The sequence below is a fragment of the Triticum urartu genome, chromosome 1 (assembly GCF_003073215.2).
Source record: "Triticum urartu cultivar G1812 chromosome 1, Tu2.1, whole genome shotgun sequence".
In the NCBI taxonomy this organism is placed as follows: Eukaryota; Viridiplantae; Streptophyta; class Magnoliopsida; order Poales; family Poaceae; genus Triticum; species Triticum urartu.
The window spans coordinates 245,655,079-245,663,595 of NC_053022.1; positions in this window are offsets into that span (position 1 = coordinate 245,655,079).

Consider the following 8,517-nt stretch of genomic DNA (forward strand, 5'->3'; position numbering starts at 1 on the left):
TCTGACCTTCTGCTTGACGGGTCGTGCAAGAGGAAAGACAGCAAGGTGGTGCTCAATCACCTTCCTGGGAACGCCGGGGATGTCGGATGCTTGCCAGGCAAACACATCAACATTCGCCCGCAGGAAGGTGACGAGCGTGTCTTCCTATTTGTCGTCAAGGGTGGAGCTTATGGTAAAAGCTCCTCCCGTGCCATCCTCCTTGACAGAAACCTTCTTGGTTCCCGGCGGTGTGGCCCTGGGCTTCTTGTTTATGTCGGCGCAGCTCTCTGGCACGTCCTCGACGGGAGCGCTACACTCCGAAGAGGTGCACTTGCCGGAGTGGGTGCCTGAGGTCTCACCGGTCTTCTTCTTTTGCCTTCCCGGGGCTCCAGTGGCAGGAGCAAGCGCCTTAGCAGCTGCGGCTGCTGCAACTGCTTGTTGGTAGAGTTGGTCAGTGCAAATTAGCGCATCCTTCTTGTCGGAGGGGATGGTCATGATCGTCACAGGTCCTGGCATCTTCAGGGTGTTGTAGGCGTAATGTGACGCCGCCATGAACTTGGCCAGCGCTGGGCGGCTAAGGATCCCATTGTAGGGCAAGGGGATCTTGGCAACATCGAACACGATCCTTTCTGTCCTGTAGTTCAGATCACTTCCAAAGGGCACGGGCAGCGTGACCTTCCCCTTTGGTTGACTTCTTCCCGGGTTGACCCCCTGAAACGTGCCCGTCTCTTCAAGGTCTCCGTCAGGAATCTGCAATTTCTCGATCACGGCAGGCGAGATTAAGTTCAGACTAGCCCCGCCATCGACTAGCATCTTTGTCACCTTGAGGTTGCGTATTGTTGGTGAAACCAACAATGGAAAGCACCCGACCGCAGTAGTGCGATCAGGGTGATCCTCAGTGTCAAAAATGATAGGTGTGCTGGACCACTTCAGCGGCCTTTGGGCATCAAACGACGGTTCCGCCGCTGTAATCTCACGCGCCCACTGTTTAAGCTGGCGGTGAGAGGTATGCAGCGAGGCGCCGCCATCGACGCACATGGCCTCTGTAGCTTTCTGAAACCCTTGGTCACCAGACTCATCGTCCTCTTCGTGACCATCGTCTTCTGGCTTTTTGTCACGGCCCCGGGCGGGCCTCTCCCGCTGTTTATCTTTGCTGCGACGGCCCGCCTGGCTGTCACGCTTCTTGCCGGACCCCTCAGCACCGTCCTGGCCTTTCTCCTTGTCCCGCCTCTCATATTCAGCCCTCTGCTTCTCAGCAAGGAGCTCAACCTGTCGGCAGTTCTGGAGATCATGGCCTTTGGTGCGATGGATCTTGCAGTATTGCTTTTCGGAGTTTCCTGGCTTCTCAGCAGCCGCCAAGGCCCGGCAGGCGACACATCCGGCAATTTCCTTGCCGGGGTCATCTGCCTTGGTTTTCTTGGTGGAGCCGGAGTCTCCAGATCCCTCGATGGCAAGCACAGCTTTACCTTTGCGCTTCCTGTTGCGGCGCCGGCCTTTCTTCGCCGGGGCGACAGTATCCTCATCTGAGGAGTCGGTTTCCACGCCGGCATCTTCGCCGGGGCACTTCCGTCCCTCTTCAGCTCGGGCACATTTGTCAGCAAGAACATAGAGTTCTGCCACATCTTTCACCTTGTTCATTGTCAGTTCTTCACGCATCTTGCGGTTACGCACGTTCTGATGGAACGCGCTGATGATGGCGGCAGGGTGAACATCAGGGATATTGTACTGTACCCGGCTGAACCTCTGTATATACTTGCGCAGACTCTCGCCTCCCTTCTGGGGAATGACGTGCAGGTCGCTTGCTTGGCCATGGGCTTGGTGACCTCCAGTAAAGGCGCCCACAAACTCATGGCACAAATCTGACCAGGAGGAAATAGAGTCTACCAGCAAGTGCATCAACCACGACATGGCGTTGGGTTTAAGAGCCAACGGAAAGTAATTCGCAAGAACCTTATCATCGCGGGCTCCGGCGGCTTGCATCACGATGGTGTAGATGCTGAGGAACTCAGACGGGTGAGTCTTGCCGCTGTACTTTTCGCCAACGTTAGGTTTGAAGGTGCGGTGAGTGGGCCACTGGAACTGCCGCAGCTCACGGGTAAAAGCCGGACAGCCTATCTCGTAAGGTAGGCCTCCAGGGCTCTCCGGGGCCGGGTGGTTCACAGCAGGCCCTGCTCGCCTGTCTGATTGGTGGCGCGCTACATGCCGGCGCTCGATAGTGGTTCGAGCGTCTTCATGGGCTCGTTTCGGAAGAACTTGGCGCTGGTCACAGTGGGTCCGCGGGTCAGACGATGCTATGGAGATGGCGTCGCCCATGACGTCGCGACGAGCCGGCATCCACGGTACCGGATGGGGAAGAGGCGAAGGCACCGTGGTCGCGGCGCCGCCGGCTTTTCCGCCACAGGTCCGTGGGACTTCATCGGAGCGTCGACCCGGGGGCCCCACCGGACTTGGTTCGTCTTTGTTGGCCACCGCAACAAGGCTTCGGATAGTGGCTCTCCATTCGTTGAGTTTCCCCGTGGTGGGAGGAAAGTCGAGGAGCAACTGCGCGTGCGCCAGGGCCTCTGCTGGCGTCGGTGGCAGCGAAACCTGCACGGATCGCGACGCGCTTCGACTTCTGACCATGTCAGAAGGAGCTCTATCATGACCCCATGGTCGCATGCCATTTTCACCAGCGCCCCGGCGAGTGGGCAGGTCTTCTACGTCCCGGGAGTGGCGCTCGGGGCTCTTCCCGCAGCGACGCCCGGGATCTTCAGCGTGATTACGCCGTTCGTCGTGCGCTGCCCGGGAGGAGCACGCTGTTGATGCCGGCGTGGGAGTCTTGGAGGCCCTCGCATCGCCTTCGGGCGGGGCGGCGATGACCTTGGAAGGCCCTGCTCCACCCGCGAGGGAATTGGCTCCGCCTTTGGATTTGGCGACATGTGGCCCATTACCAGGCGCACAAACATCGCCGCCTCCCAAACTCCGGCTGCTGGGATGGTGTTGGTGTTCGCGAGCAGCGCCCGGGGTCCTCTCTGCGACCGGCCCGCTGCTCGCCCGCGTCGGGACAGGCTGTCCGGCTTCGGACTGGCCAACCGCCACCTTCGCCTTCTTCTTGGGCGCCATGATGATGAAGAAGCGCCGAACTGACTGCTAAAGCCGATTCTCACAACTGCGCCCCCCTACCTGGCGCGCCAAAGATGTCGGGGTTGAGCAACACCTATGGGATCACAAGAATCCCTACTACGGTTAGCGGGGCGCGGGGTCGTGGGAAGAGCTGATCTAATAGGTAGCCCACAGTTCGTTTATCCAGGTTCGGGCCACAAAGATGCGTAAAACCCTACTCCTGCTTTGGTGGATTGTATATTGATGTTCTTGAGCTAGCTATGGGGCGTGAGGAGCTCCAAAAAGCCGAATCCCTCTCCTGGTCGCCTCGGGCCTCCTTTTATAGGATAAGGGGTGGCCACGGTGGCACACAGGAGGTGGAAAGGGAACAGTGATGCGAGGTTATCCCTCGCATTACATGACAAGGCGCATTTAATGCGTCCTGCTTAGGTGTCCTTGCTTTATCGGGGACGGGGGAGAGATCTGCTTCGTCCGTCATCGCCGCTCCTTCTTGTGTCGACACGTGCCCTGGCCAGCGACGCCTGCGATGCCACGTAGGTAGGTAGGCAGCTGAGGTGGCGCAGTGGTGGGTCTTCACGAAGATCTGCATGCCGCCATGCAGGTGCCTGCCCAGCTGGTTGGGTTGGCAGCTGCATGCATGCGGTGGTGGAGGCTCAGTCGGCGTGGGCCTGATGGTGGCCCTGCGGGTGTCCTCGGCAAGGGCCTTGCCGGGGCCCCGGCAAGGGTCTTGCGGAGGCGCCTGCTGTCATCCCAGGCAAGGCGCTTGCCAGGGGCCTTGTGGTCTTCCTCGGCTGGGATCCCGCCAAGGGTTGTCGTCTCCTTAGTGCATATCCGGTCTTGAATGTCTTCACAAAGATCTGCATATTGCCACGGGGATGTCTCCTGAATCCTTGCCCTTTAGGGGCAGTGGACTCAAGGGTGATTCGCTCCGTAGGCGCGGGACGAGTCGCTGCGGCAAGGGTCTTGCCGGGGCTGCTAGAACTGTCTCCCGGCAAGGATCTTGCCGGGGGAGTCCGCTTCGTCCCCTTTGTTCTTTGTGGTCTTGGTCTTGGTGTCGTGGTTCTCTCGAGCTTTGGTCTTACCCTGGCTCACCTCCCTTGCCTTGCTTGGTGTGGTGGTGCCCGTGGCTCAGACTGCCCGTGCACAATTATAGGGGTACAAAAAAGTGTACCCCTCTTTTTGTACACCGACAAGGTGTCCGGATTGTGGCAGCGGGAGTGGTTCTACATCACAGCTCCCCGAAGTGCCAAGTGGGTAGCTGCCCCTGCCTTTCACTCAGGTCCCCCACCACAATTGATGTAATGGATCAGCAGGGGGCTGAGCTGGGGTCCAGCCAAGGACATGCCAATACTACAAAGCTGTATCCGAGATCTCTTTGAGAGAGATTTCAGTCTGGTTATGGTAGTGCAAGTTATGCTAGTTCGTCGAGTCCAGTCTTGCAAACGCCGGCCCCTTCGCATGTGGGAATTCAACCCGGAAGGACCGCGTGCTATTCAACACTTCCTCGGTATGACGCCCGAGGAGATGTACAAATTGTTCTTCGGACCACAAATAATGTGTCCGGACATCACTAAGGATGCAGGTCTGAGCTGCAATCGCCCGGATACCCAAGTAAGTAGCCCCGCATCCGGACACACTATACGTTTATTTATCGCAATGTCGCCCTAAAAAAGCCGCTCTTTGACCAGGATTGTATAGCGAAGGCAAAGTTGATCAGGTGTCCGGGCCCCCTCCCTAAGACATCACCAAGTCCCGTGCTAACCAGGATGCTGGAGATCGCGCCTTATCAAGCGCCCTCAGGAGAAGATAAAGGGGGGAACAAGGAGGCTAGCGCCTTCGTGAAGGAGGTTAGCCGGGGAGGAGGGACTGAAACTATCTCTCCCCAGGGAAGGAAGAGGACCGCCTCCGAGGACCCGGACACAATGGTCTCCAAACAGGGGAAGAAATCTTCGCCGGAGGGTCCTGCCCCGGGGGCTACCCCGGCCGCACTATGCCCTCAAGGGGATCTGCCCTCCACCGAGCTGTAAGTAAAAGGGTACTTAATAATGAAAATATCTCGCCTTACTTTTGAGGAAGATAACCGAAGCATTTATCTCGCAGTTCGGATCTTAGCCCTTCTTAGTAGAGCTCGTCTTCAGGGGATCTTCTTCCAGAGATGACGGAGAGCGAAATGCCTCCCCCTGCCATACCGCCTCATCAGGTGTGTGACCCCGAGGTGTCGTCACGGAGGGTTTCTCCTGATCCGGCAAGGCCAGAAGGTAATCCTATGGCCACCCAAAGTCCTCATTATCCGGCTCTTGAAGAGAGCAACCGAAAGAGTCCGCCATCGTCTGGTGTACAGTCGGACGTACTGAGGGATCTACTAGAGCAAGCGGCTATCTCAGAAGAGCACCGCACGTTGATGGGTACGGTGATTGAAAGGATTTCATCTGCCGAAAGCGGGTTGCATGAAGCATTTATGAGTCTACTGACAGGTTTTGAGGTACGCAAAATGATGTACATTTTTGACAGTACCGCACATTTTTAGATGTGCCCCGTGTAGAGAGTAGCCCCTGAGACTCTGGTTGTCGTCGAAAACGGCGGCAAACACAGGATCATAGTCCCAGGTAATAACCAGACCGCCTTTATGTGCAGGTGATTGAAGCTCCGGTGGCTAGCCGAACTGATGGGTTTGCCAAACTAAGGCGGCAACTGGATGCGGTGATGAAGACATGTACCTAGACATGTACCTAGGGTAGGGACACGGGCCTGACCCAGTCCTTCTCTAGACACCCTGGGAGAAATCACCTTTTCAATCGACTTGAGGCGTTCCACTCGATGGCTCAAGACACTTGACAAGAAGCTATCACTCGACGCAGGAGATCAGCAGTCGCTCTGTAGGCAACGGTCAGCCGTTAAGTTGTCTTTATGGTCATTATAGCACTTTATTAGAGGCGTTTCAGTAACGCCCAAATCTTTAAATGTACTCTTTAAACCCTGCATTACTGAGGGCAGGAGGGGGCCGGCGAACTCTATATAAGCCACCCCCTCCTCAGTTAGTGAGGTTCGCACCCCTGTAATATACGCATAATCGTTCGACCGCCTCCGGGCCCCGAGACGTAGGGCTATTACCGCCTCCGGGCCCCGAGACGTAGGGCTATTACTTCCTCCGAGAAGGGCCTGAACTCGTAAACCTCGCGTGTAACAACTTCCCTATAGCTAGGATCTCGCCTCTCCATACTCACCCCCCTACATCACTGTCAGAGTTAGAACCACGACAGTTGGCGCCCACCGTGGGGCTAGAATCTTAGCGCTTAGTTGGAGAAGTTGTGATTTTTCTCGATCCCTTTGATCATGTTTTCTTGCGGAGTTTTGGTGGAGGGCCGCGAGATCCGCCTCGGCGCGTTCACCTTCATCGTCGACGACTCTGCCTGGCTTCAGGAGGCGCAGCTCGACATCGACGCGCTCCCCGCCCGCGGTGCGACACATTTCCGCGCATGCGTTCGCGGCGTCCTCCTGCGGCAACTGTCGACCCAATATGGGTCGGCCCCCGTATCGTCTCCCCGCCATGTCTCCCACCAGCGCAAGCGCTCTGGTCGGTCAAGACTTCAGCGGTGGGTGAGGCATGCCGTGGCCCGCCAATCGGCAGCCCCGCAAGTCGCGGCCATCGAGCCCGTCGAATCCCTCTACGGCCTGCTCGATCTGTCGACTGGCTCCGTGGAGACCGCATCCGAGTGCGACAGCAGCGATCCAGCGGCCGAGGTTCTGGCGGTCGATGGGACACACAGTCCCCCTGGTTTCCCTCGCACTGACGGAGGCGCGGGTGGGGGCGATCCGTCGCATCCCCATGACGAATATCTCCCCGAACCTCTCACGTCATTGCAGCGAGAGGAGCCTCGCCGCCGGAACATGGACGCGCTCCGCACTCCTATCGTCGGAGAGACCCCCGAGGCCCGGGCCTTGGAGGACGCGCGTTTGGCCAACTTGGCCGAGCGCACTCGACTGGAGAATCTCCAGCGAGCACTCGACGAGGAAGCGCGTCAGTGGGATCCCGAGTCTAGTCGACGCCAGCTCTTCCCGCCGACGCAGGTATATCGAACCCCAGTTCAGAATCTGGCCGCCGCGGCCCGTATAGCAGAATCGATTCAGCCCTCCCAGTCGGAGGCTGGCAGGGGCTTGTTACAGATCAAAGCATTGCTCCGGGCGGCGGGAGACCAGAATTCCGCTGTCTCTCAGTCGCGGAATAGGATCCACAGTCGGCCCGTCGTAACAGATACAGTCGAGTCAGCTCACAGCCCGAGATCGCCCCCGAGGCATGAGGGACGTGGTGGCCAGCATGATCAGTACAGGAGGAATGAACAGTATGATCACCGATTCGACCGTGATGATCGACGTCGAGTGCCAACCCCTCCCCCGAGGAGTGGGTCATATGCGCCTCGACGGCAAGATGACAGACGCCCTCATAGCGTTGGGCAGAGGATTCCAGTCGACCCCAGAGACCCAGGCTTTGATGTGAGATCCATCCTCGTTCAAGGTTTGGTTAACAGGAACAGAGCTCATCGAGAAGGCCACAACAGAGATGCTCCTGCCAGCAGCAGAGTACGCGCTTCAGGGCCAGAGTGTTTCAGTCGAGCCATCAGAGCCGCAGTGATACCTCCCAATTTCAAGTTGGCGACTAGAACCGGCAAGTTCACCGGTGAATCTAAGCCTGACACCTGGCTCGAAGATTACCGAGTGGCTGTACAGATTGGCGGTGGCAATGACGAGGTGGCCACGAAGCATTTGCCTCTCATGTTAGAGGGATCGGCCAGAGCATGGCTAAATCAGTTGGCACCCAGCAGCATTTACACTTGGGAGGACCTCTCCCGAGTGTTTATCACAACCTTTGAAGGAACATGCAAGCGACCCGCAGGCCTAACCGAGCTGCGGTCTTGCGTGCAGAAGCCGAATGAAACTCTGAGGGAATACATCCAGAGGTGGATCACACTGCATCACTCGGTTGAGAACGTGCCGGACCATCAAGCAGTTTGTGCCTTCAAGGAAGGTGTTAAATACCGAGAGTTGAATCTGAAGTTCGGTCGAACTGGAGAGATGTCTCTGAATCGGATGATGGAGATTGCCACCAAGTATGCTAACGGAGAAGACGAAGATCGACTCCGGAGTGGCAAGCAGAAAGCAGTCGCCCAGGAAACTGGAGGCAATTCTAGTCGGAAGCAGAAGCGGAAGGCCGAGCCGGCCGCTCCTGGGGAGGCCCTGGTCGTAGCCCAGGGAAGCTTCAAGGGAAAACCCAAGGGCATCTGGAAGCCCAAAAAAGTCAAGGATCAAGATGGAAACGATGTTTTGGATCTGCCATGTCACATCCACACCAAGAAGGATGAAGAGGGTAATTTCATTTACCCAAAGCATACCACTCGACAGTGCCGGCTCCGGATCTAGTAGTTCCAAGGAAAACAGTCC